The sequence below is a fragment of the Excalfactoria chinensis genome, chromosome 5, assembly GCF_039878825.1.
Source record: "Excalfactoria chinensis isolate bCotChi1 chromosome 5, bCotChi1.hap2, whole genome shotgun sequence".
In the NCBI taxonomy this organism is placed as follows: Eukaryota; Metazoa; Chordata; class Aves; order Galliformes; family Phasianidae; genus Excalfactoria; species Excalfactoria chinensis.
In genome coordinates this window covers 22,306,984-22,333,526 of record NC_092829.1, presented here as the reverse complement: position 1 = coordinate 22,333,526, position 26,543 = coordinate 22,306,984, and the positions used below count along the sequence as shown (strand labels likewise).

The window sequence follows — 26,543 nt, the reverse complement described above, 5'->3', positions numbered from 1 at the left end:
AGTGATTTAGCATCGGAGACCTCTTAGAAAAAACAAAATATATGTGGACATGGGGTGGGGTGGGGGGGTAATGGTGATGATGCTGAATCAATAAGAAACAGCTGAACTAACAGCTGTTAGTTGTTGCCTAAAGTACGGGCAATTCAACTCCACACTGTCACTAATTTTAAAGGCAGGCTGTGTTTTTAGAATTGTAAAACATACAGTTAAAGCTGACAATACAAGTAGATAATTTTACAAAGAGCACAGAAGAAGCAGAAAGAAGTTGTCTGCAAATGCTCAGGTTGAGACCTCTTTTTGGTGGCCACTGAGCAGGTCAGATGAAGGAAGATGCAATCATCTCTCTCACATTAATTTCTTAAATGCAAACACAAAGAAGCAATAGGTGGGGATATGCAATTCTGTGTGAGCAAATAGCACACATACAAACTAATTCTGGTGACTGTGAGCATTTTGTAAACTTCAGAAGCACAGTAACAAAAAACACAAGGCACCACACCTGTCAATCGCATTAAGAATCAGGCCTCAGCTGTGGCTGTAGACAAAATTGTTAGTTTCCCTAACACAGCTGGTGAAACCTATCATGGCTCAAACCTGACTTGGTGAGAGCAGCTTGGGTGCGGGGCAGAGCACAGACGCACGATTTTGCTGCCGGCGGTGCCAATGAGGCAATGGCCGCAGGAGCAGTCCGTGCAGTCTCTGGGGGGCAGCAAACCACCACCTCCCGGGCCCCACTGTAGTGGACACAGCTCCACACATCATCACCTTACAGAAAGAATTGCTTTTTTTTTTGAAGTCTTCAGAAAACTTGGTTTCAGGAGGCTTCCTGCAATAAGTGCCTTGCATTGATTTTTTTATTTATTATTATTATTTTTTTTTAACAGGATTATGTTATTTAACATTTTTGTGACTCTGCAAACGTTCCCAGCTTTACGCTTGCTCAGCAATGTTGTTTTAATTCTTCTGTTATGCTTTTCCAGGACACTTCTGTGGTTACCCTCTGGTATTAAATTTCATAAAATTGCCTTGATCAAAAAATGTTCTGGTCATTTTGCCCTGCTTCTTTCCACACAGTTTCCACTACTGTGTAGAGTCCTGACTTGTGGAAAAGCTGTCCTTCAGAAAGAACGTTCGTTCTTAGATTCTTGCCATGTGGTTTCTGTTCTGGATGCTATGAGATCTCTCATTCACCCACGACTGGACATCAAGATGGGCAGTTTATGTGTTTGACACTTCAGGTAAGTGCCCATAAACTCAGTCAGAACAAATGGGTCTATACTGTTTTCCACATGTGTTTTATTCTGCAGTTTTATCAGTAGCTGAGTACTATACAAAGAATAAAGGGGAAACTGGAACCTAATTGAAATCAGAATTATTTTTTTTTTCATTAATAACAGTCTTCAAACATGCTATAACTGAAGATAAGAACAGGAGGCTAAAGAACAGAAATTCTTTTTATCCATAAATGAGTTTTAAGGTAAAACACCCTGTTACAAAGTAGGATAAAGCAGTACTCTCTTTGTAACTAGTAGATGTTAGTACCTTTTAAATGTTCTTTACTGTGCGCATCCCCACTTTTGTTTGGTAATTTGTATGCCCAGTAGCATACTTAATATAGTTTAGTGTTGCTTTTATCCTGTTCCCTTCCCCCTCACCCCCCTCAGGGGAAGTTTCAAGAGAATGAAAACACCTTGCAAATTCCAGTGCAATTTTATGAATTGGTTTTGGCTTAGTTTGTTTTAATTTCAAGGTGATAGGTAGCACTCACTGAAGCATCAATGAGAAAACCCCCTCATCTATTTGCAGTCAGTAACCTGGACTCCCAACAAGAATGTATAAACCTACATTCAGTTCTTCCTGTTGTTTGGATTTGAAAGAGGTTGTAACCCAGGTCATCCACATCCCAGTAGAAGACTTCAACAAGCAGGACAAAAATGTGCTTCTTAGGGGGGAAGGTGTGTCCTGCCTGACATTAATTTTTATGTATGTTACAAAGTATTTTATGTACCAATCGAACATAAATGAGAGATCATCAGTTAAATTACAGTTGAGGGAAACCTGGGTTTCAGTCTCTGTTTTCAGATACTGAACTTTTAACTTTTTATATGAAGGACAGAGTCTGCATGAAGTTGAAATGGCCAGACCATCTGATGGGCTCTTTGAGGACTCTTCTTCAGGGCCTTGTTTTGTGAGATGAGTTTTATGTTGTGCTCTGAATGATAGAGGGAGAGGCTGAAATCTGAGAGTGAGAGTGACTGTGCTGGCCGGTGTTGAGGCAGCGTCAGAGCACAATCATTGTCTCCTCTTCAGGCTTCTGGAACATTTTGAAATGTTTTAATTTAGAGCATGTACAAATTTAAAAGTAGATGTATTGAGTGATAGGTAAGAAAATATGTGCTTAAGTTGACACTAAATGAAATATTTGCTCGGTCTAAATTACGTGTCTGTCTATTTGTCTATCTAAAGAAAATACAGAAGAGAAGATGCTGTGTTTGTCACTATGCAGAAAGCTGCTGTGAATTTAAGCTTGTGAAGGGCATGCTGCTTGTTGATTGCACTTAGAAGTGAGAAAGATGAGGGAGACACGTGAGGGTTATTCTGAACAAACAAGATAATAATGCTTTGCATAACATTTTATTAAACGTTTGAAAGTCAGAGCAGTTTCTAATTAACATAGTGTTACTGGTTGACCAAGATTGTGTAAGTCTTATGCTCATTTCTACAAGCTCAAGCAACACTGAAGGAGTTAATTTGCAATGGATATTAGAGGAAAAGAAACAATGAATCATGCTAATTAACAGTTAAGATAAATGGAAAGACTATTAGTGCTAGGATCTAAGACAGCGTCTGTACTATACTCTGCCCATCTACTAGTTGCTGTCCCTGTGTCAGAAGTGCCCCAAATCCTGATATTAATTCTTCAGAATTTTGAAATCTGCCATTATCAATGGAGAAGTCATCTTCTTTTAAAAAGCACAAAACCATTTAGTACACTGCACTGAGCACGGAGTTGCAGGAAGGTCCCTTTTTAGTATATGAAAGCTGCAGGGTTTTTCTTCAAAACCTGTGATGGGCTCAGCTGCCATTTTCTAAAGAAACCCTGCATTTCAATACGATAAAATTAATTTGAATATAATTAAAAATTGGGTCATGCACATGGTTTCCCATCTTTTATTTTGCTCTGAATGGATACAGAAATAGACCTCCTGCTGTGAGGGCAAGAAAGCATTAAAAATGAAGTATGGTTTAAACACAGACTTTGCCTAGGAGTAAAATCCCAAATTCAAGAGCCCTTAAAACTTTGACAGTTATGGAAATTTTCAGGTTCTTATGGTCAGCTATGACAACTATTAAGGCTCCTAAGAACAAATACTTGAAAGCTATGAAAAACCTCTAAGCTTCAATATAGTTCCACAGAGCAGCTTCAGGTCTCTGATCTTGGCCTCGACAGCCAAATTTGCCTAATCAGAATCTAACATCTATTAGCTGGTGTTATTCCAGGTCAGTGTAAGGCTCTTGAGTATGGAAGAAAAACCCCATCCTACAAACAGTATCCTTAAGTATCTTTGCATGTTTGAATTTATCTGAAGTGTGACTTACATCCAAATCTCCCAAGGGTTTATGAAGCTTAATTCTGTAGATGATTACAATTCAGCCTTATAATGATTTTATCACAAATCATTGCTGCCTACTGTTAACTCCATTTCCAAGCAGTATTTATCTGAAAATGAACACAGATCTTTGTTGCTGAGTTTCTGAGGGAGGTTCACTGCAAATAGTTTCATTTCAGATTGCATTGTGAAACTACATAGCAGCCAACTAGAGATTAATGTGATCGAAATAGAGCCTTTGTAATTGCAAACAGTGGCATCTGTTGCTCTGCACTGATCTTGGGTGTAAAACTTTTCTTATCCAGAAGAAATTTTTACATGTGGCCATAAACCAAGACTCCATCTGTGAGAACACTTTAAGAGAGGGGTTTATTCTTGTGGGAGCATACATACAGTAAAGAAAATACTTGCAGAGCACATCAGAAAACAGAAGAATGTATCAGAAGAATGAATCAGAAGACAGCCAGCAGTGTGAAGGAAACAGGGATAGAGGACTAGAGAGGTCTGGGGACCAGGAACATGCAACAGACAGCAATCAGTACTGCAGGTGATTCAGCTGTGGGAGGAGGGTAGCTTACTTGGGAAAGTATTTGTGATGCCAGGTCAGGTGGAAAACAAAAGTAAATCAGCAGTAGTAATTTCAGTTGAAATAGAATAGCGACAAATAAATTTGTTACTGATTTTACAGCTTTTCAAACACTAAATATGTGACACAAAATATATTCTGGTTGCTAAGTGGCTGTTACAGACATCTATTTTTGTATAGGCAATACATTTTTGAGATAAAGTCTAATGAAAAGCAAGTCTTGTTTCATTAAGTACCAGTAAGCTTACAGTTCATGAACAGCATTAAATTCAGTTGGTGCCAGGTCTACAAAGTCATACAATCATTTGGGCTGGAAAAGACCTCAAAGGTCATGTAGTCTGACTGCTGATCCATCTCCACCATTCCCAGTAGCTATGTTCCTTAGTGCCGCAATTCATGCAGTTCTTGAACACCTCCAGTGATGGTGACTGCACCACCTTCCTGCGCAGCCCATTCCAGTTCCCTACCACTCTCTTGGAGAAGAAATTTTTCCTAATATCCCACCTGAACCTCCTCTGGTGCAATTTGAGGCCCCTACCTTTAAGCCTAAAGCCTGTCACAAGCTCCCATGGATCTAACAAACCCGATAACCTGATGAATAGAGCTTTAAGTGATCACTCCTTATTCCTTATAATTATTGCTTTATGATGAAGAAGTTTTATCCTCAAGCATCCAAAAGGTCCAGGGCAGATGAATATTTCCACGTTCCTTCTGTTGCACTCTGCTTCTGCTATTCTTTTAGCAACTGATTGTGGGTTTGTAAACCTGGTGAGATTTGGAAATTAACACAAGGGCTCACAGCCTACTTCTGCACTTGAGTGGGAGGAGAGCTGCCTTTGTGAACTGGTCACCTCAAATTGTTGCAGCAGGACAGACATGAGGGAGCAGTGGGCTGGGTTGAGCGCAAGGTGCAGGGAATGCTGGTGGAGGTTGAGCAGTGGCCTTTGTGTGCTGGGTTTCTGCAGAAGAGAGAGGGGAACTTGAAATGGAATCATTTCATTGGCACACCTCTTGAAGTTGCTTTGCTACTCCAGTAAGCACAGCAGGAGACATACAGTGAAAGCTTCCAGTATGCTGAGGGATGTATTTGTTCTGTATAGCACTCTGAGGGTAGAAAACTTTGTATTTCCTCTCTGATTCACTAATCCGAATAAGTGACAGAAGATGCTTTTCCTTTGTTACTCCCTTTGATCTGTTTTGAGTCATTGGGTGCTGCCTGCTGAATCATCAGTATGCAATTCCCTTTTTACTACCATAACTCTAATTTTTTCTAATTCTTTATTTGATTTAACTTGTTGAACCGTTATTGAATTCATACTATGTAAACATCTATCTCTGGGACGCAAATCTGACAGAAATCAATTAGGGTAGAAACAAAAATCATACTTGTGAAGTCTTGAGGGACTCTCAACTATATTTAATATCCACTGTGGGCAGGGAAGCTCCTGTAAGGTGACTGTTCCCTGGCACTGGAAGTGTATTTAGCATTAAATCATAATTGGAATATGAGATTGGGCTTTATTAGCCAGAACAGTTAAAATATAGAGAGGTTTTATTTCTAGGTCAGAAAGGTGTAAGAGTATGTTGTATATATTTGAACATTCGTATCCTGAGAACAGGAGATAATGGGACTGTATTTTAAATACTTGTCTTCTGAATTATATATTGAAGCCAAATGGTGTTATCCCAGGTTCATCTATATTCACGAAAGGGCTATGTGCTTACTTGAATCTTTGAATTTACATGGCAGATATACTGTGCAGTCTTATAGAAGAAATATTTCCATTTTAGAATTCAACTTTTGTAACCTTTGGCAACACGTAGTATCAATGGCCCTTTGTTGTTTAAAAAAAGTGAAACTGTAAGCTATCCACAAGGATATGCAGGGCATTGCTATAGCAACACAGCCTCCCTTGCAGCACCAAGAGAGAGTCATGAATAAAAGATGGGGTTCTAAAGACAACAAAATAGAAAAGGTTGTTTCAACCCTTCTAATACCTGACATTTGCTGTTATTTTGTTAAATGCAAACTAAAAGAAATGTTGGGAAAGGGCATGCCTTGGCTGAAAGTATTCATTCATATATTGGGAAGGTCACCAAGCAGACAGCCACTTCTTGCATTTATCAGCTGAAAAAAAGGGACAGAAATCAAAAGTAGAAGCTGATAGCATGCAATTTCTTAAAATGTGTATATGTATATATATATACATACATAAAAGAAACAATCATGTTAACTATCCATCTGATTTGAAAAGCAGTGGATGCTCACCATCAGAATTAACATAAAGAAAGCATAACGTTGGAAAAATACTGCCCATTTTCTGGTTTACACTTGAATTTAAGGAAAAAAAAAAAAAGTAAATTTTCCATTAAGGTAGGAAAGATTCTCAGCCTCAACATATTCAAATTTTTCCTTTAGCTTTACAGAGATTATAATAAAAGTGCAGCACAATCTCATTTTTCTTTGTGCCTTACTCCGCTTTCAGACCCTTAGTATTTTTAATGGAAATGTTTTAATTAATGAATTAACTGAGAGGCACAGGGACAGAGGCATAGTTTGAAAGGTTCTTTTTAAAAATGCATGTTATTTATTGCTGCATTTCAACTTGGATTAAAAGCAGGGAAGGCTATAAAATCCTTCCCTGCCCGCAGTCTTGCTCAGTAGAAATTGTCTTAAAAATACTATTGCTTAAAAAAAAAAAAAAAAGTATTACTCATGATAAAGCGCTGTATTTGAAGACTTGAGGAGCATGTATCCATGGTAAACATATTTTGTTTATTCTTTGGAATATTCTTTGGATGTGTATATCTGTACATGGATTTATTCCATTTGAAACAAAAAGCATCATGAGAGATGGATAGATATCTGCCAATTATGCTGGTAAATTTTCACTGTTACTGTAAATGTTATGTAGGAAGCAATAGGAATAAGTAGTGGTGTTATAAACAATGGTCTACCTGTCCAGCAGCTTGGCTTTAAAGCTATCAGACCCACTTCTTTCAGATGATAAATTTTGTTTACTTTGCCCACACTGAGCTGTACTAATATGAAGAAAGAATGTGGACCAGCAATGATCTTCAACACGAGAAAAACAGATTAATTACTACTCTTTCTTCTCTTTTTTTCTTCATTAAAATCAGTCCATATTCTGCACTTTGAGTTATAGCAAGAAGATTACATTTCATCCCAGAGAATGGAGATATGCTTTCAAATATTTTATAGACTTCAGGCTGTAAATGTGTCGTGAATTGTCTTTTGGCTTGCCATGATGATGTTTTTTTGGGGAGACTTCATTGTTTTGGCCAGATAAGACCACTTTTACACTTTTGTCACATGGAACACTGAAAGCCTTTCTCTAGGGAAGGCTTTGGCTCCTTCACAGCCCCCAGCACAGGTGGAGCACCAAAGCTTTATTGAAGCCTTGCAACTTAGGAGCGATGAACAATGGAGTTAAACTGTTCAGATGAGGCATGGTTCTCCTTGCTGACTTCAGCACTGTAATCAGTAGAGTGACACCGCTTCCATAAATGCATTAGTCAGCTGTCTCTAGATAGGCACTCACCTCATTGAATTTTGTCTCTTTATACATGTAGTGACTCCAGACACTGCATGAGTTTTTGGTGCACCTATCAGTGCCTGCAAGAAACAGATAGCACAAGCCAAATTTAGTTCTGTTTCCCTAAAGAATTCTAGTTTGGAAAAGAGATTTGTTGAAGTAGAAACTCAAACAGAAAAGGATATATCTGTATTTTATTATTTTAGAAATATCCAGCAAATAAATTTGCTTGGTTAGGACATCTGAAAACATTCTCTAATTTGATGATGCTTCTGAAAGATGTGTTTTACCCAAATTTACCCAGATCTCACAATTGTTTGCCCTTCAAGTACAATATTGACTTTTTTTTTTTTTTTTTTTTTTTTTTTTTTAAGGGGAGAGGTACATCCTGACCAGCTTTATTCAGCAATATTCTTATGTGACACTGATCCTTTGCCATGCCAGGGTATGGGGGAAGGCAGCATAGGGTAGGGGCTGTGGCTTCCTTGTTGTGGCACATGACTTCATTTGAAGAGACATGGGAAACATGTAATAGCAAATAATAGAGCAGTCAAAAGTAATGCAGCTCAGGCTTGCGAATAGACAACATCTGACAATGTATTTAGTGTGAACAATCAAGCGTAAAGCAAACTGTGGCAAAAATTTATATGACAAGGGTAAATGCTGTGTGAGGAAGGCAGTTCTTTAGAAGAACTATTCCAACATAACTGTAGAAAAGCATTATAGCAGCATGTAGAAAAATAAAATCAAACTATCTTTTGACAACATAACAAGAGCTCTAGAAAGAAACTTACTCTGATTATATAAACAATGAGTAAAACTTTGATTTCTTCTCTATAATAATAGATATTAAAGACTGTGTGTTACTCAGCATTGCCTTAATTCTTAAAGACAAGAAGATTACAGTCTGAGCAGATTGAATAAATGTGCAAAGAGAGAACTTCTTTAGACACAGGAAATGCTATTGGGAAGGGAATCAGTGGCAATCTAATACTTCAGTAAAGAAATATGCATAAAAGAGGAGGGAATGTGTTCTACAAAGGCAGTCAAACGTATCACCTAGCTGTTTAAAGACAAACTTTGTTATGGCATTGAAGAATTTCATTCTTTTTACTGCTTTAGCATTCGGTTAAAATAACTTCCTTTCCTTATCAGCAGATTTTAATGTAATTAAAATTTGAACATATATAAATTTCCTAAAATGCAGCATATAACTATTATGTTCTGTGAATAGCTGCATATTCAGCAACAAAAACTCTCATTCTAATGTTTTAAAGCCAGGTAACATCTCTTCAGGACTTCTCAGTTGTACATTCTTGTCATTACACTGTGAGTTATTTACATGTGAGAATAACTGAGAATGTGGTTCTTGAAAACACTGGGGAGTTGGCAAGTCAGGATGTGAGAATGATTGTCTGGTACCTGGTGAACTTATCTGGTTCTTGTTTCAATTGGAACATGGGTTGGTATTTGTGCCAAATACTCTGAGGACTGTGTTTTCAAGCATTTCAATGTCATTAATATGGTTTAATAATAATAATTCATCAGAGTTAGGCATATTTTTTATAAATTGCTCCATGAGTTACAAGAAACCAAAGGCAAAGTTCAGTGGTAAAATTTTAAAGCAATTCTGAATACCCTCTTCCTTTGCAGGCCTGTTTTTCCATGGTTGCTATGTGTGACAAGCAGCTGTAATGGGTGGGTAGTCCAATGTGGCAGAGATGGGAGGAGGAGTCAAGAAGCACCAGCTGGAGAAAAAAAGACACCCATTTTTACAATAATTTTTTTCAGTGAACATGTTGATTGAAATAAGTGAAAACAATAAGAAAGTAAGCACAGTAATAGACCTACTGTTTTGTCTGAATCACTAACAGGCTGAGGGGTCCCTAAGCCAACAGGTTTTCTATCCTTCTTATTTTTAGACCACAACTCGTGCTTTGATACACTGAGGTACTGGGGAAAAAGGCATATACGTTCAAGTGTCATGTCTAATCTGTGGGCGTAAACTAGCTGAGATTGGCTTAGGCAGAGGCAGACAGCTGTTTGGATGCAGGGCTATAAATGAAGAGGGGTGAGAAAAAGGATGCCTGTGTGCTACATTGTCTAAATTGGATTTCTTTAGAGTAGTTCCATGAGATATTTGTGTGCAAGATTTTATTATAATTAAAGAGTATTTGAAAGAAAAATATTGCTTTTCCTGTTTTAAGTGTGTAGAAGGGTGGTTTTGGTTACAACCTGTAGCTGCAAGATGGAACGTTCCTCCTGGTTTTGGTGTTACCATTATTCAACTCTCATCCTTCAGATTTCAGGCTGTCCTGAAAATTGTCTGTAATTTCATACACACTTAGGAAAGTAAGAGCCCCTAATGCAGTCTTTAGTCACCTTTATTCATCCTTGACTTCTGTTCAAAAATTACTTTTGTGGCCCAGATCTGTTTTTTGGCTTATTATTAGAACACTCAATGCATCTTTACTAAAGTGAAGGTCCTCCCCACTACACTAGCTATTTCTCACTGTTGTGGGTCAGCTTGTGCAACCTTATTTCTGAGTAAAATAAGCATGCCTTGGCATGATTCTGTTTTTAATTTTTTGGGAAGTGGAAAGGCTTTGTGTAGCAAAGCAGGTAGAGGAGAGATTATAAAGAAATATCTGTATGTGCCTGAACCAATTTAGTCATGGTGTGGGTGACTGGAAGACAGCTGACTCTTTCTGTTGTGCAGAGCTGAGTCATTTGCTGACATTGACTGTTGTTACAGCAACTCTCCATAATATAAAATGTCAAAAAATCCTAGTCAGTGTTTATATAAAATAGATGTTTATTAACCTTTGATCCTCTTTCAGTTAAAAGCAAACATGCAAAACACCGATTCTGAATTGGTTTCCACCTGTAGCCCTTGTTCTGCTCTGTTTAAAAAAGCTGAGATTTGTTGATCTCATGCATGGGTCAGTGTTTCAAATAACTTGCAATCCGCCACAGCCACTGATAAAATTCAGAGAAGACCAGTTCTGTTTAACATTTAAAATAAAGAAAAATTTAGCTCCAACCAAAAATAAACTTTTCATCGAGTATCATTGTGGGCAGCCCAGTATGGTCCAATTAAAGTCATGCGGACAAAAAAGTTTAGTAAAAATTGTTGTAGTAGTTTGGACATGTATTGGAACAGGCTGCCTGGGGAGATGATGGAGTCAGCATCCCTGGAGGTGTTCCAGAACCATGTAGATATGAGGGACTGAGGGACATGGTTATTGGGCACAGAGGGTCAGCAGTTGGACCAGATGATCTTAGAAGTCTTTTCAAACCTTAATGATTCTATGATTCTCTAATGCAAGTTCATTTTCAGTTATTTTGCCTTCTGTTATGCTGAAAAACAAGAATGTGAAGTTATTTCTGACAAAAAAATGTTCTGATTTTTTCACAGTATGGGCAAAGAATGAAAAAAAAAACCTGCCATCAGATTGGAATAATTTCTTTGAGGTCACTCATGTCAGTAGCAACATGCAGAAATTCTTGTTTTTATAAGAATTGTTTATAAGCTACTTACTTAACAATTATCATTTTTGTTTTTCTCATCTCTAGTGGCACAAATTTCAACTAATCTTTTGCTCTTTTTTTTCATTTGAATTATCTCTAAATAGATTTTGCTGAAATAATAGCAGGTTTTATTTTCCTTGTAATTTAGGTAGGTTTTGCAGTTGCACATTGAATGATGAAGTGCCATGTCTAATCTTTATCCCAGGTGAAAGGTTCTACACATTCATGAGAAAGGCAGGCTTAGTCAGGTGAATGAAGTAAATCAATTTTAAAACAACAACAGAAAGGCCCACATCATTGTAATGATTTAATATTTCATAAATTATCCAGGAGAGCAGAAATTTTATCCAGCTTTCTCACTTGATGGCAGTGATTTAAACAAGAGTTTGATGTTAATTACACGCCACACATTGCACATGACTGTGAGCGTATTCCGAAGGCAGTTATTTTAATCCACCAATTAATGGTTACAAATTGATACTGAAAATAATGTTCTTTTATTTATTGAAATTCTTTCCTAAAATCAAATCAATCATTTGCCCTGTACTGCTGGCCCCAGCCTTCTCAAATTCAGTATCAATGAGGCCAGGAAAGAGCAATTCCCTGCACATCTCCCCATCATAATATAATCTTGAAGAGGAAAGTACTTACACACAAAAAACCTTTCTAAAAGAAATTAAAAGAGGCAAGCACGAGGGTAAAACTCAGACAGGAGTCTGCTAAAGGTATCAGAGACAACTTCAATTGCAACAAAAGTTGTGTCCAAAATAGAATGTAGAAAACCCTGGAAGCTTCAATTGAAAACCGTAATGAAACAAGCCAAAGTGTTGTTGAGCCTCATCATGATAAAAACACCAACACAAATAGTGACATCATTTAAGTGAGAAAAGGAGAAATCCTGACTCTATTTCAGATGAAATGTAAAAGAGACATAGTAGGAAAGGTAGGTGGAGGTAGTTGAATCGCCATCCCTGGATGTGTTTAAGAGCTGTTTGGATGTGGTACTCAGGGATATGATTTAGCAGAAGTTTGTTGTTGTGGTGTTGTTTCGTGGTTGTTTTTTTTTAAGAGATAGGCTACTGGTTAGGCTGTGGTTGGACTTGATGATCTTCAAGGTCTTTTCCAACCTGAGTAATTCTATGATTCTGTGATTCTAGGTAGATCATAATAAATCCCTACAAAATCCTCTAATTTACATGAATTATTTCTATTGTTTATGTGTTATGGTTCATGAGTGTTCTTAGTAACTTGATGGAACAAACAGAAGTGTTTGTATGTTTCTTTCATTTATTTATATTTATGTATTTATTTATTGCTATTATTATTATACCGGAACCTTTCTGTGTAGAGATCAAAGTAAATTTTGCTGTTCTGAAAATGTTGGTATGTGTATAGTAACAAACCAATAGAAATAGATTGTGTTCATCTAAGAACCTGAAAAAAATCATAAGTAGACTTCTAAACTGCTAACTGTGGGGGATAGTTATGGCTTTTGTCAGCACTGATGCCTGACGAGTGGAAAGGGCCATTTGTGATGCCCGTTCGTTGTTTTTTTTTCAGAGCCTGTAGAGCATGAAATTCATTAGAGACCAAAATTCATTAGTGTATCTAAATTCTGCAGTGAGCAGATTAGCTGAAGCTGTAATAGAGGCCAGAACTAATACGTGACAGTGTTTTAATGTATTGTAATGGGGAAAAATTAGCAAAACTTGATGTTATGTACTTGGATATTTAATTGGCAACTTACCAAAGGTCAACAAAAATTGACTATTATGGAGTAAGAAATAAGTTTCTTTCTGATTTAGTAATGGATTTTAAAAGGGGGAGAAGTGAGAGGCAATCACTTTACAAAAGGTTTAGAAGGGAAATGAAGTCTAGATTCTTGACTGGTCTAGAAAAAGGAGGAGGTAAGGAGATAATTTTTGGCTGATATGAAATTTCTCAGGGTAGCTCGAACTTTCTCTTTAGGATTATAGAAGCATTTTACTGCATTGAATGATTGGGTAAGAAAATACCAAATTAGTGCAAAGTAATGCTCCTGAGGGAAAAACAGTTATAATTATGAAGCTCACAGTGGTGGACTCAAAATTAGTGAAAAAGATCTTGGAGCTACTCTGATTAATGCCTTAAAAACATCAGCCCAGCTCTTAGCAGCCATCAAAAGACAAACAATACTCAGAAGTATCTGAAAAAGAATGGAAAAAGAAACTGAAATCTTGATTATGTCACTGCATACATTGATGAGATAGCAACACAGTGATTGATTTGGGGAGCGGACAGAGGATATACAGACCTAGAAAGGGAATGGTACAGCTTCTGTATGAGAATTGTACTCATGCTCTTCAGCTTGGAAAGAGGCAACAAAAGGTGGGTGTGAGAGAGGAATAGAAAATCGTGAATGACATGAAGAATCTGAATAGGGAATGATTACTCGCTGCAGGGCACCCAGGGAAACTTTTTGGCAGCAGGTTTAAAACAAACATAAGAAAGATCTTTTCTGCTTAAGCATATTGTATTTTAAAATTCATTTTCATAGGATGCCAAAATTACAAAATGTTTAAAAGCAATAAAACATTTTTATAAGAAAAGAATAATTAAGAGCTATCAAATACAAGGTGGGTGATTTTAAACAGGAATCAGTGGCAAATAGCACTCTACTTTTCCTTTTGCACATGCTTCTTTTCCTAAACATCAGGTTCTGGCTACTGGCTGAGAAAAATCTTTTAGTTTGATCTAGCATGTCTGTTTTTATGGAAAACAGTATAGAAAATATGGTTTATTCAATACTAAGCATGCAAGCTCTGATTCTGCTATGCTTTCTGCTGGCCTATGCTTAGCATAAAAGCTAACCAGGCTTTCACTGAGTGTGCTTGATTAAATTTGGTGTAGCTTAATAATCACCAAACTCACAATAATAATCTAATGAAATTCATCATTTCTTTCTATGCATTTATCAGATATCTAATAGCATGCAGATGTTTTTCATGTCAATAAGAATGAGGAATAAAATAGAACACTGAGATTCAGAACAGTAAGTACAGTTTGAGTTACTGGAGATGAGACATATATGTCTATGATCTTGTGAAAGGTGTTAATTCATTCTTTGTACAGTTTTGCATTAGTAAATCAAAATCAGAGAAGGAAGGAATGGTTCCATATTTTCAGTATCTCTGTATTCATAAAATAGTACTGGAAGAGCAGTAATCCATTACTGTATTACTGTATGAATGCTGAGGCTTCCATTCATTTCAAGGGCTGCCCCACTAAACGTGTGGTTTCTGTGGGAACAGAAAACAGTGTGGTTGGAGAACGTGGGTGTCTTTGTGGGTCTACAGAGCTAATGCAACAATAGCCCTTTCTCCGTCAAGGCCCAATATGAACAGAAACATAGCTATGCAGTCAGCTATGTGTTAGAGGGCTTTTCCTCCTCTCTTTCTGGGCAGAGAAAATTAGATACTTCTGACTGAAAAGCTGAATGTGTTGAGAATACTGTGGAAAAAAACACAAAAAACAAAAGCCATACCCTAAATATCTGAGGCAGAGTCATACCCCTAGTGATTGTGAGATGAGGGTTATGACAGAAAATGGAAAGACTGGCAACTAACATTGTCATCAGCCACTGAAATATTGAGATAAGCTATCAAGAATCAAGTGTTCCGCTATTTAAAATTTATAGACTGGTACCACTGCATTGCCTGGAATATATAGATACGTTTTTTAGCTTTCAGAAATATGTAAGATCCTGTCTGATGGGCACCCTGCTACTCATGTGGCCTCCTAGAAGAGCTGGGACCTCTGGTGCTTCCACTGGTCAGACATGGGGCTTCCAGGAAAGCTGTGTAGAGCTGCATCTAACACTGGCCATGTTGCAGAGTGGCAAATAGCCAAACAGTCCTTTCAGATGATAAACATGTGGGTTAAGACAACACAGTCTTGAGGACAATAATTACATCCTGGCCCACAAGACTCAGACACCAAGAAGCCTTTCCATTTGTCCTTAGATAGGAGTCAGGTCCTGCTTTATGGCCAGTTTTAGGTGATTTGAGCAATTTGTGCCAAAACCTGAAATGCAAATTGGATGCAGGTATCACTGAGGATTACTCACTAGATCTTACTCTCTAGAGGATTACTCTCTAGATCTTCTGCTTTTAAGTTCTCGTCTGCTCGGGCATGCTTCCTGCATTGCTGTCACTGCCAGTTGCTTTCTGATTACCTTTGTTATGTGTTTGCAGCTGGTTGAACCAAGTAGTTACCTGCAGAACTGTTCTGAACTCACTTCTTGAACTCCTGGAATTTGTGAAACCAGTGAAATAAAGATAATTCAGTGAAACTACGACAGAAATGGGATCTGCATTTATGCCCAAATAGGACTACTCAAAATGGAAACTTCATAGATTATGACCTGGACAACAAAATGTAAGTGTAGCTTTGATTTCTACTGGCTTGTGGGGATAAAATATTGGGTGAAAAGAGCAAATCTGAACTTCTGTTGTTACTCCATAATTGTTAATATAACTTCTATGGCTCTGTATCTTCATACTTTTAAAATGCAGATAGGAAAGCCTAGCCATATCTGTAAATAATTTTGTATGTAATGTAGATAATACTATCTAGGAATTGTGTGTATATATGTTTTTATATGTACACAAAACTGTATAAAAGAAATTCATGTTTTTACTATTTTCTATGAAATTTGTATTGAAATCCAGGAATGAGGATGCTTTTTAGGTTGTACCAGGTAAGGTGAGTCTGATATGAGTAAGGTGTGAATAATGGTTCCCGTCATCCCCCAGATATATGATGCTGATTATGTTGTTAACAGTGATTGTAAGTGTATGCAGATTGCAGTCCGAGAAAATACTTGTTCACTTAATCTTAACCAGAGTAAGTTCTGGTTCTACTACCAGAATTAATGTTATCACATAAGGAGAGTTGATGGTTTTGTTTTGTTTTTTTTTTTCCAGAAAAGCACACATCCAAAATTAATGAACTAAACAACACATTTGCAGTTCGTATTTATTTGTAAAACCCAGTTCAGTAATTTAGTATAAATGCAAGATTAAGAGCTATTGTACTACTTGCATGGAGTTGTGCTGGTGATAAGTAATGCACGGAGAGAAGATAGTGGAGAGCTGGTGTATTTCCTTTCATTTGCTAGAATAACAACTGTGGAAATAAGTTGCAAAATATTCTTCATATTAGTACTAGTTATATTTTCCTCAACATTTGTGCATGTGGACTGCAATTTAATGTGAATTGTCCTCTATTATTTGCATGGCTTTTCTTTGAGAAAGTAGAGCAATAAGAGTGCTGGAGAATGTGACGAGGTGTGGTGCTGCTTGATTTTTTTTTATCCTCCAGCACTGGCTGACAAGGTCACTGTTTGAATGGATTGTCTGCTTGTAACCTTTTCTATCTCACAAATAAGAGCTTTCCTGCTGCAGTTTCTCAGAAATTTCTAAGAAATTCAGATTAAAAAAGGAAAAAAGTTTTGAATATCATCTTGTGAGTTTCCTTGTATACCGGTATTTGTGACAACTTTCTTGATTTGAAAACATGTTTTCAGATATATTTGCTGTCTGGTTGTATGTGGTAGTGTTATGTTTTCCTGAAGCTGCTGTTTTTTGTGATGAATAGGAACTACTGGAATAATCTGTAGTGATGTTAATTCACATTCACTTGTAGTGCTGCTGCCTAGATACGTAGTAATTGTTCCAGGATACTCCATTCTCATATGGACAAATATTTGTGATGAAGACATCCCTGATTTTTAACTCTTTTCTTTTATGTGCTCATAAGTAATTTTTTTTAAGTGAGGCAAAGCAAAAGGATAAGTGTATGGACAGAAGATTTTAAGATGTATTAATAATTCTATACTTCCCTTATTTAATTGTACTGGAATCTGATTATTTGGTTACTTGATTGATTTTGCTCTTCATAAGCAAATTCACATCTTCTTAACTTCTCCAGCCTTCTTGCTCTAGTTGACAGCTGTTACTTCGAAACTGTCTGAGAAAATGTTTGAAAATGCTGCAGAGCTTCTTTAGTAATGGAAGCTAGTTCACCTGACTTTGTCCACAGAGAAAATGGCAAATTGGCTCTCAGAGTGGTTCCTCTTAGTTCTATTTATAGTGCTCTTAAAGGTCTTTTGAATATGGTGATTGTGAATTACCATATATCAAATACAAATAATTTATATGGAAGAAAGGAGTGTAAGAGACAATGAAACCGCATCCCATAAATAATAGTACAAGGCAAAATTGAAAACCAGAAAGATCTGTTGTCCTTTCCATCTTCCAAGACTGAATTTTATAATCTTTTACCTGGTTTTCCCCAGATGTTATCCAGGGAATTAATACTTTGGCTGAAGATCAATCAAGGTCAAATTCATTTTGCAGTTATAGCTAATATCAATTTTGGAGAGATTAATTATATGTGTGATAATTTAATATAATGCATTTATTTATAGATTTTTGGAATCTAATTCAGGTTTACAAGTCAACATTTTCCATATTAAACTTTCTCCATTATTTAATTATTTTTAAAAAGAGGAACTTGAGAACTAATTAAAAAAAAACCAACAACCAGCTTTCCTGTTGCACAGGAAATCATGGGCTGACTTCTTATTTTTAGAACTCATGTGAACCATCTCTTTTTTATTGACTCTTTTCTATTAAAAACTTAATTTTAAAGATGCATTTCTCTAGGAAGGATTCCCTTGGAGAAATGGCCCAAGTGACAATTCCTGCAATTTTTATAGTGATTCTGCATGGTCTGCATCTGTCCTCCTTAGCAGTATCCCTGAATACGTGTCCATGGAAAGATGAATTTGATAAATGTTTTCTAGGCCAATTTTTCACAAACCTGTCTCTCTATTCAAGTCTTCAGTTACTCTGCTTAAACTTGGGCCAACTCTCTTGTATGTCCCAACATGTCTGTAAACTTAGAGAAAGTTGCTAATTTTTGACTCTATGTCCACGCTGATTTTTTTATTTTATAATTTATAATAATATTTTATTTTATATGGCTGCAAGAATCTTTCTTCCTATGTTTCTCTCACCTTTAGTTTCTTTGCTTTGCAAAAATCCACTTTGCCTCACCAACTGATTCATTCTCAAGGCTTTGGAAAACCTTTCTCCTTATCTTCCAGACTATGCGTTAGTACCAACATCCAGTCAGCCCTCAAGCCCAGCTTCTTCATCTTCTTGTTGAGGTTCCAAGCAGACACTTTTTTATTTTCTCCATGTTATTCTTGTACCTCCCTTTCAGCTGGGAAAAGGGAATATCCCTGTAAACAGCCCCAAAGTATTTCATTCATCCTCCAAATCCTTCCTTAATACTTTTCTTATCTAGGACTGGGACAGCACTAGCAGTCACGTGAGATCATGCTGAGCAATACTCCTAGCCTTATTTTCCCTATTTGCATGACTTGCCTTTGTACTTAGAATGTCATCTGAGGCAGAGACAGCAATATAAACAGCTTCAAAGTACTGCAGCAAGTCAGTTGACAAGCGTGGTTTTGGAATATTTGCTAGAATACTTAGAAGCAATGGACTGTGATGGATGAATGCATCCAGCTGAAGGTGAGAAGGTTTTAAGGGATTTACTTTCCACTTCCTTACTTCTCTGACAGGTTTTTTTATTTGATGAAACCTTTATTGTTTCTCAGCTATGTTATTTGTATGTTAATGGTATCTATGGATAGCACAGGATGATAAATATTGAAATGGGATGTGGAATTCGTATTTCGTGACCTCTGGTCCTGAGGTTTTTACAATTATCAGAAAAAAATTACATTAATTGCACCAAATTATATGATGGGTGGAGAAAGTTTTCATTAGTATCTATTACATAAAGCAATATAGAAATTTCCTTTTTTATTTTATCTTTTTTCCCTATGACAGTGAACATGACCTATCTTACATAATAGCAATGCATATACAATGGGTGATGTTTATTGCATTGTGGAGTTCTAGAACTTCTAATAAGTTACGGATTTGGGTTAACTATGACTGCAGGAGGAGAAAATTGGATGAGAGGGAGATATTTTGGTCACACAAACCTTGTTTCCTTAGACAAAAAATATTTTGTATGGAGATCAGTGTCTCAGAATTTGAACCTGACTGTATGGGCCACGTGGCTGGCTGCCAAAACATGAGACTCCACCAGGAGTCCAACCAGCCCTACCACAGGGTAGTTACTGTACTTTTTCTTCCATTTCAGCTACAGTGCAGTGCTTCTGAGGTGAAAGAATTTGATAAAAAATGGAGATATTCTAATTTGTGATGTGTACAATTTTTCTTCATGTATATCATGAGGTGTCACTTTTGCAGCAGAAGAGTTCCTGTTTATCTGAAGTTGTATTGATTGAAGGTGGAAAGTGGACATCAGTCCTGCACAACAGCATTTAGGGAGTGATGTGTTTGCATGGAGGCCACTAAGTTGCCTGCTGGCCTGGGACAGCTGGAGATGGCTGGCAGACTCCAGATCCCATAGAAGGGCACTATGATTGCTCCACCACTATTATCCAGAGAGGGTCCTCAAGCAATTCAAAGTAGTGGATGGCTAAGAAACCTTACCTTGTTCAATAACGAACTCTGGAATGATGGACCATCACCTTAGTGTGTGGAATAAACAACATATTTCTGTCATTTCTGCTATTATTAACAAGATGAAGGGTGCTAATAAAGCCCTGAGGCTGCATTGTTTATAATGAGATTTCTGCAAGAGATTAATTTCTTTTAGAGACCACAGGAATAGAAATCCTGGAGAAAAGGGTACAGTTTGTGCTTTGCCTTGCACAAACTGAGGCATGTGTTGTTGGATCTGTACAGTGGAAACTTTCTTTCTGGGGCTGCCTGACAGAATAGGAGGAGTTACTTTACACGTAGAATCAGATTTTAGAAAGGTAGTAGTATTGCAACAAGTAGACAAACCTATTAAGTTGCAGTGATGTGATCCAGGCCCTCAGCAGCTTCATCTGAAATGTAACCTATATGTCAGCTCCAGGTGCAGAAAGACTGGAATGTCTGTTGCAACAGGATTTAGATATTCCACAGTAAATTAATTAGGAATCAAATTATTTGAAACTGTATGTTCAAAACGTTGTGTTTTCTAACTTGTTTTATAGATGTTAAGCCTTTCTGCCCTTTTCCTGGGAAACTACAACCTTAAAAGAAATGTAGTTGTTTGGTATGTTATTATAATCTTCTTCTGAACCAGCATTGAGCTTTAGTGCTTAATACCATTTAACACTGTATAATCATTTAAATCCACTTTAATGACTTTTGTAATATAAATGTTTTAAGTATAGTAACAATTATTTTAACAAGTGTTTCCTGATTCTAGGCATGTGTAAAGAAGATGGGCTATGTAATATGTCTGACCAGATAACTGCTTTTACAAATTATATTCATTCTTCTTTATTTAGCTGCAAAATGAAGAGAGTTCAGTGTAGTTCAAGGAAAGCATTGTGGTAAACAGACAGCTTAAATGTGAGCAGTGTAAAGAGCAGCAGCTTGCAGAAATATTGCTATAGATACTAAGACCATATCCTGGCTTGGTACGGACCACACATAATTGAATCATGTTCAATAGAAGGCCATTACAAAACAGAGCTGATTTGCAATGCTAATGCAATGAAGACAGCTGTCACTGGGAATTAAATATGATCATTCAAAGCCTGAATAAATGAGGTGCCCATTATCTTCTGGCTCTGCTGCAGCCTGCTTAAAGAACACAAATAAATGATACTGTCTCAATAACCAGCTCAGTTTTGTCTTCTAGCCATAGAAATATTAAGAAGACAGGGAAGAGGGAGGGAATACAACAGCACCAACAACAAAAAGCATAGTCAATTTACAAAGGCAAGCAGAGAACCAGTGCCCTGGGACTCTGTTTTCAACAGAATGGTATTTGTGGAAAAATGGGGAAAATAGCTCTTTAACCAAGCTAACGTGTTTCAGTTTAAAAAATGCATTCTTATTTGCAAAGAAACAGTGAAAAATAACAGGTGCCTAAAAATTACTATCAGCAATTTTTGCAAAAGAAGTCAGCCAGAGAATCCAAAATGTCCAATGGACTGCTGTGGTGTGGAGTCTGTAAAGAACCAGAAAGGGCAGGTTATGGGAAATTTCCTTTCCTTTTCCCATGCAGTGCCGTGAATGTCATAAAATAGTGCTGTCAATTTTAATGTGAGCCATAATCTACACACAATTAAGGTGAAAGAAATTTACACTTCTTTGAAGAGGAAGTTTGTTTCATTTCATCAAGCCCACAGCTGGAAGAAGGAAAATTAAACTTATCACGGACATGAAGGCTGCTTCTGTTTCAAGTCAGGATGGTACCAATGCAGTGGGGATGTCAGCAGGCTAGGTGGCAAGTAGGGCATTGGCTGGAGTCTGACTGTGGAAAATACTGTGTAAAGTCTGCACTTGAAAGGAAAAAGGAGAGACAACAGAGCAGGTAACTTTCATAAATCATACTGCTAGATGTATGTATGTGTGGAAACGTTTCCTTAGAAGTGTGATATCGTCAAGGGGTAATCATGTATGAAAGATTATAGAGCTGCTTTGCTCTGATCAGACAAACTATTTCCCCATCCACTTCCATTTTGTATTGTTTTCTGCTTTCCAAAACAGAAATAACTGTCAGAGCCTGGAAATGGTCAAAATAGGCTGGACGACATGGGAGACATCTGACATCATAATAAATACCAGCAAATGTAAAGTCGTGTGTGGCACACAAAGACAAATAAACAGGATGGATTCAATTTGGAGATTATCTTTTTAGAAGTCAGTAACAGTGGAAATGGGTAGAGTTTAATGACAAAAAAAATTGTTGTGAAATTATAGACTGAAGGCCAGGCTGGTTGTGGTGGAATGCATTGTGAGTCAGTACATAAACTACAGGCAGCAGTATTCTCAAGACTCATAAGTGTGTCTGCACTTGAAATATTGTATATTTCCTTTAGATCCTCACATGTACTGAAATTGTAATTTTAAAAAGAAGACTACTAATATGGGGGAAAAAAGTTTTGGAGTGTGTGTGGAATGACCAATAGAACCAATCACTGCCCTGTAGAAATCAGAGGAATTGGGGACACAGAGAAGTGAAGCTATACATGAAGAAGTGGAATTATTTGTATTTTGAAAGAAATAATGGACATAAGAGATACCTCCATACAGCAACTGTGAGAGGTGTTTCAAGGACAGAACCCTTTGATGTCAAAACATTTTGTAGGTTAACTCCTCTTGTGAAATTAAATAGAGCAAGGTCAAAGAAATGAGTATTTGAAATTATTATTTTAAGTTCCTTCACCTATCATTTTCTTGATAACCATACAGTTTGTAAATGCTTTAGCTGTGAGCTGCTAAATAGAAGGCCTATTGTGCCCTACTGTGAGAATATCTTTAATGGATTCTCTATTTTCCCATTTTCACTTGGGTTTTAGTATTTTTTCCTGTTTTAAAACCCAGAGAGGAAAAACCTTGTATTCACTGTTTTGAAACTCTGTGGGTGCAGTGCAGAACCTGTACATTTACTATCAAGGCCTTTGATTATGTTGAGCTGGAGCAGTTATTCCCTGCCCTGTTACTACCAGTGATAATTGCATTCCCTGTAGATTTATGACTTTTACCACTTCAAAAATTTCAAAATACATTTTAATTGATAGGTAACTTTGTAGGACTGTGGCTGATGGTTGTGGATTTTTACTTATTTATTTTAATGAGTGGCAACACCACAGGTGATATATAGCCGGAGGAAGAACCACAGCACTGCATGGTGCTGAAGTGTTGTGCACTTGAGCATAACACCTCACAGACAGTGGGAACAACATGCATGGCAAGGCCTTTCCAGTGCTTTCCTGTGTTGACAGTTTTCTCTTCTAGGAAGAGGGAAAGCATCTTAAACATTACCAGATGAATGAATTGTCCTGTTGCTTTGAAAAGCAAAGCCAGGAGAATTCAACTCTTTTTCCCCACCTTTAGTAAGGCACTTGGTATTTTCATGCTCTGTAATTGTAGCAATTAAAACTGACAAATGCAGAACAGTTTGCATGTTTACCAAATAGAAATATGGCTCACAAATCATCCTGCTGGTGCCGTGAGAGCAAACTTCAGTACTGTTTCACAAATATACTCTTGTGGCTAATTCTGTAATTTAGGGAGATGCCATCTTAGCATAGAGAGAAATAAAGACTCGTGAAATGCTTTATTACAGAAAGTAGATTTAAGCTGGCCCTACAATGTATGAAAATTCAGTCACTTAAGGTTCTTCATACAGGAAACAAGGGTTGATTTCACAAATTCTGGGCCTTGTGATTGGACTGAAATGGCACTAGTTCCCTCCTGTTCCCCTTATACTTTGCCACATTGCGGAAAGAAAGGGGTAAAAATGTGTATAATGTCTCACTATTTACTATTTGAGTATATAAATATACTAAATATAGTTATATATATAAATAAAGTATTTGCAAATAAAAGCCAGGGAAAACAGGACAGAACTGGAGAAATGGATGCTGTGCCCTTTTGTCAGCAGCTGGAGAACTTTCTGGGTACAAAAAGGCAGTGATCCCTTTCCTTACACCTGGATGTACTTTAGCCTATTGCAGTGAATATTCCAAATATCAGTGCAATGCAGATGCATGTACTTCAATTCTAAAATGTTCTGAATCCTCTCACATGGTTGTCCCGACCCTACTTAATTTCAAATTTCCTTTGAATGCTACTGTAATCCAAGGAACAGAAAAATTCCTGTTCTTTTCCAGGTGTAGACTGTAGTTAGTTTCCTGTGTTGTGGCATTTAATTGGTGGAGTCTACAATTAAAAACATAAACAAGAAAAACAAAACCAGAAAGCAAACAAACAAACAAACCCTTCATAACGTCTGGATGTTATTTCGTTTTCTATTCCATCTAAGTACCTAGAACAGTCCAGAAAGAAGAATACAGGTAATGATGGTATTGCTTCCAGGTAAGAATGAAGTAATGTCCTACCTGGTTTGCTCTTAACATAGTTAAGGAATGTGGCTGGTGTCCACCATGTTGCATTTTTTACACTTGTACAATTCACAGACTAAACGAGCATTTATCATAGTAAATGGTAAGTGATTTTATGGAGACCAATTACAGCATTTCATGAGCAGTAAGTGTGAAATATTGATCTTTATTGCTTAATCTTTGTGTAGCTCTGAAAAGCCCTCTTTGATTTCACTTGATATGATGACACAACCTTCAGTTCCCTGAATTCCAGACTGTGCTCTGTCTTATAGCTCTGTGTTAGGGCATCAGGTACTGGGCTGCTCTTCCCATCACAATGTTTTCAATTCCAAGAGATGAACTCCAAAGTGGGCAGAACTATATATAGTCTTTGAAACCTTGGAGATAGAGAACCATATGGATACTTACATATTCTCATAGTTATTGCTTTGTTTCTGCATGTGTGGATGGTTGTGACTGGGCTACTTAAAGTCCAGCTTCAGAATATTGGTATGATGTGTTTGTTCAACCTTCTGTTTTTAATTCTTTGCATGTTATAATTTTATTCTTTTTCCTATTAAGCATTAGCTTGAATAGTAATAAGTACTGAATGAAAGTGTTTATGTCATATTGATAAGGTTGGTACGTAGCTATGAAGCTGTTGCACAGCAACAATATGTATTATCTTTACATTACAAGACCACTGTAATTTTTGTAAGTTGTACTCAAAACATGAAAATAAAATGTACTGAAAGGTCTTCAGTAGATCTTTGTTCTCAGCCTGCATTTTTTCAGTCATTTTGTCTCTTTTTCCAAATGGTCTAAACTGTATTACATTTCCTCACAAATTTAATTAAAAAAAACCCAACAACTTCACACTAATTAGCTAATTAGGGGCCATAAAATGTTCTTTCTGTCCCTCTCCATTTTTATTCTTGTTTATTCCTGAAGTGTGAATGGGGTGGAAAATCCATCCACTAAAAGGGAGATGGAGATAATTGAACTCTTTTCATACAGTTCCAGGTAGAAATCAAATCCAAGACCCAGGGGTGAAGGGTGAGCTCTGTAACTACTATACCAAACTATTCTTGGTAATTATCAGCATGAGCGCAATTATTAACATTTCAATTATACTCACAGCACTACATCTCTCCAAGGGGTTTAACTCCACTGATTTTTAACTTGTCTTGTTTTTTGGTAGACATCCAGTTGGAACAAAGTTGCTGGGTAATATTTTTGACACAAAAGGGTAACGTACTTTTCAGAATATGTGATCTATATGTTTTGTCCTTAATGACACTTGTGTGCTTCCAGATTTTGATTGCTTGGTAACACTACTTGGCATAGTGAGGTGTCTATTTCAATAGATTTAAATAACTGGTTACACAAGAAAGAAAAGAGCAGCTCCAGACTTTTCTCTCTTAAAATCTAAAGTTGAAATTGCAACTTAGATGAATAATACTGTATCCTTTGATTTAAAACAAATACTTGATCTTTGTTGCCTAATAACTTTTAATGGAACCACTTTCTAAAATTTAATATGCCCAAGTATGACCAATATTTTATGTATTTTTAAATACCTTACGTATTTTTAATAGTCTGTGAGTGTTCACACCTAAATTGCTTAATAAATCAAAGATTTGTAAGTAGAAATCTCGAGTTCTTTCTATGCATTTATTTATTTATTTATTTATTTTATAATAATCTCTATTGCTTCTGCATTATGGTTGTGTTCTGCCTACATAGTGTTTGCTATCCGAGTAATGTTGCCACATTATTCTGTATTTACAGGCCTGGTACTTTCAGAAAATGCTCATGAGAACAGCCTATCTTGGGGAGGAATGGAGACTTCAGCTTGACGGCTGAGTAAGACAGCAAAAGCAATGCACCTAAGGACTTGTTGACTCTACAGAAGAGAAATGAAATAAAACAACATTAACAAGTAGCAGTGGCAGTATCCTACGTTTCTGCTCCGCAGCACATGGGTATGAGAATAAATGGGTTCAACAGATGTAAAATCCTTAAATCTTCATAACAAAATGGCAAGCTTCTAACAGGGCTGGAAGAAAGAAGAATGTAGTGTCATATATTTTTTCCTATTCTTGTGCTTTTTCATGGAAAATAATATATTTATTATATATCTAATATAATAATATATTAGATGGGTGGAAGAAAAACATTGCAGAGACTATAGAAACTATTTTGCACAAAACTTCAAAACAACTGGATCAAGAGGCTCAGAACAAGGAAAGGTTGGACGTTAGGGGTAAGTTCTTTAC

At 36.9% G+C, this 26,543-nt stretch overlaps 1 long non-coding RNA gene across 1 annotated transcript; it reads left to right on the top strand.

Moving 5' to 3' along the window:
* The first annotated feature begins 517 nt into the window (after positions 1-517).
* Positions 518-26,251, top strand: LOC140253170 (uncharacterized). The gene is made up of 4 exons (XR_011903790.1): positions 518-602; positions 1,075-1,238; positions 15,518-15,701; positions 26,056-26,251. It is a non-coding gene; the product is annotated as an uncharacterized lncRNA (long non-coding RNA).
* The last annotated feature ends 292 nt before the right edge of the window (positions 26,252-26,543 follow it).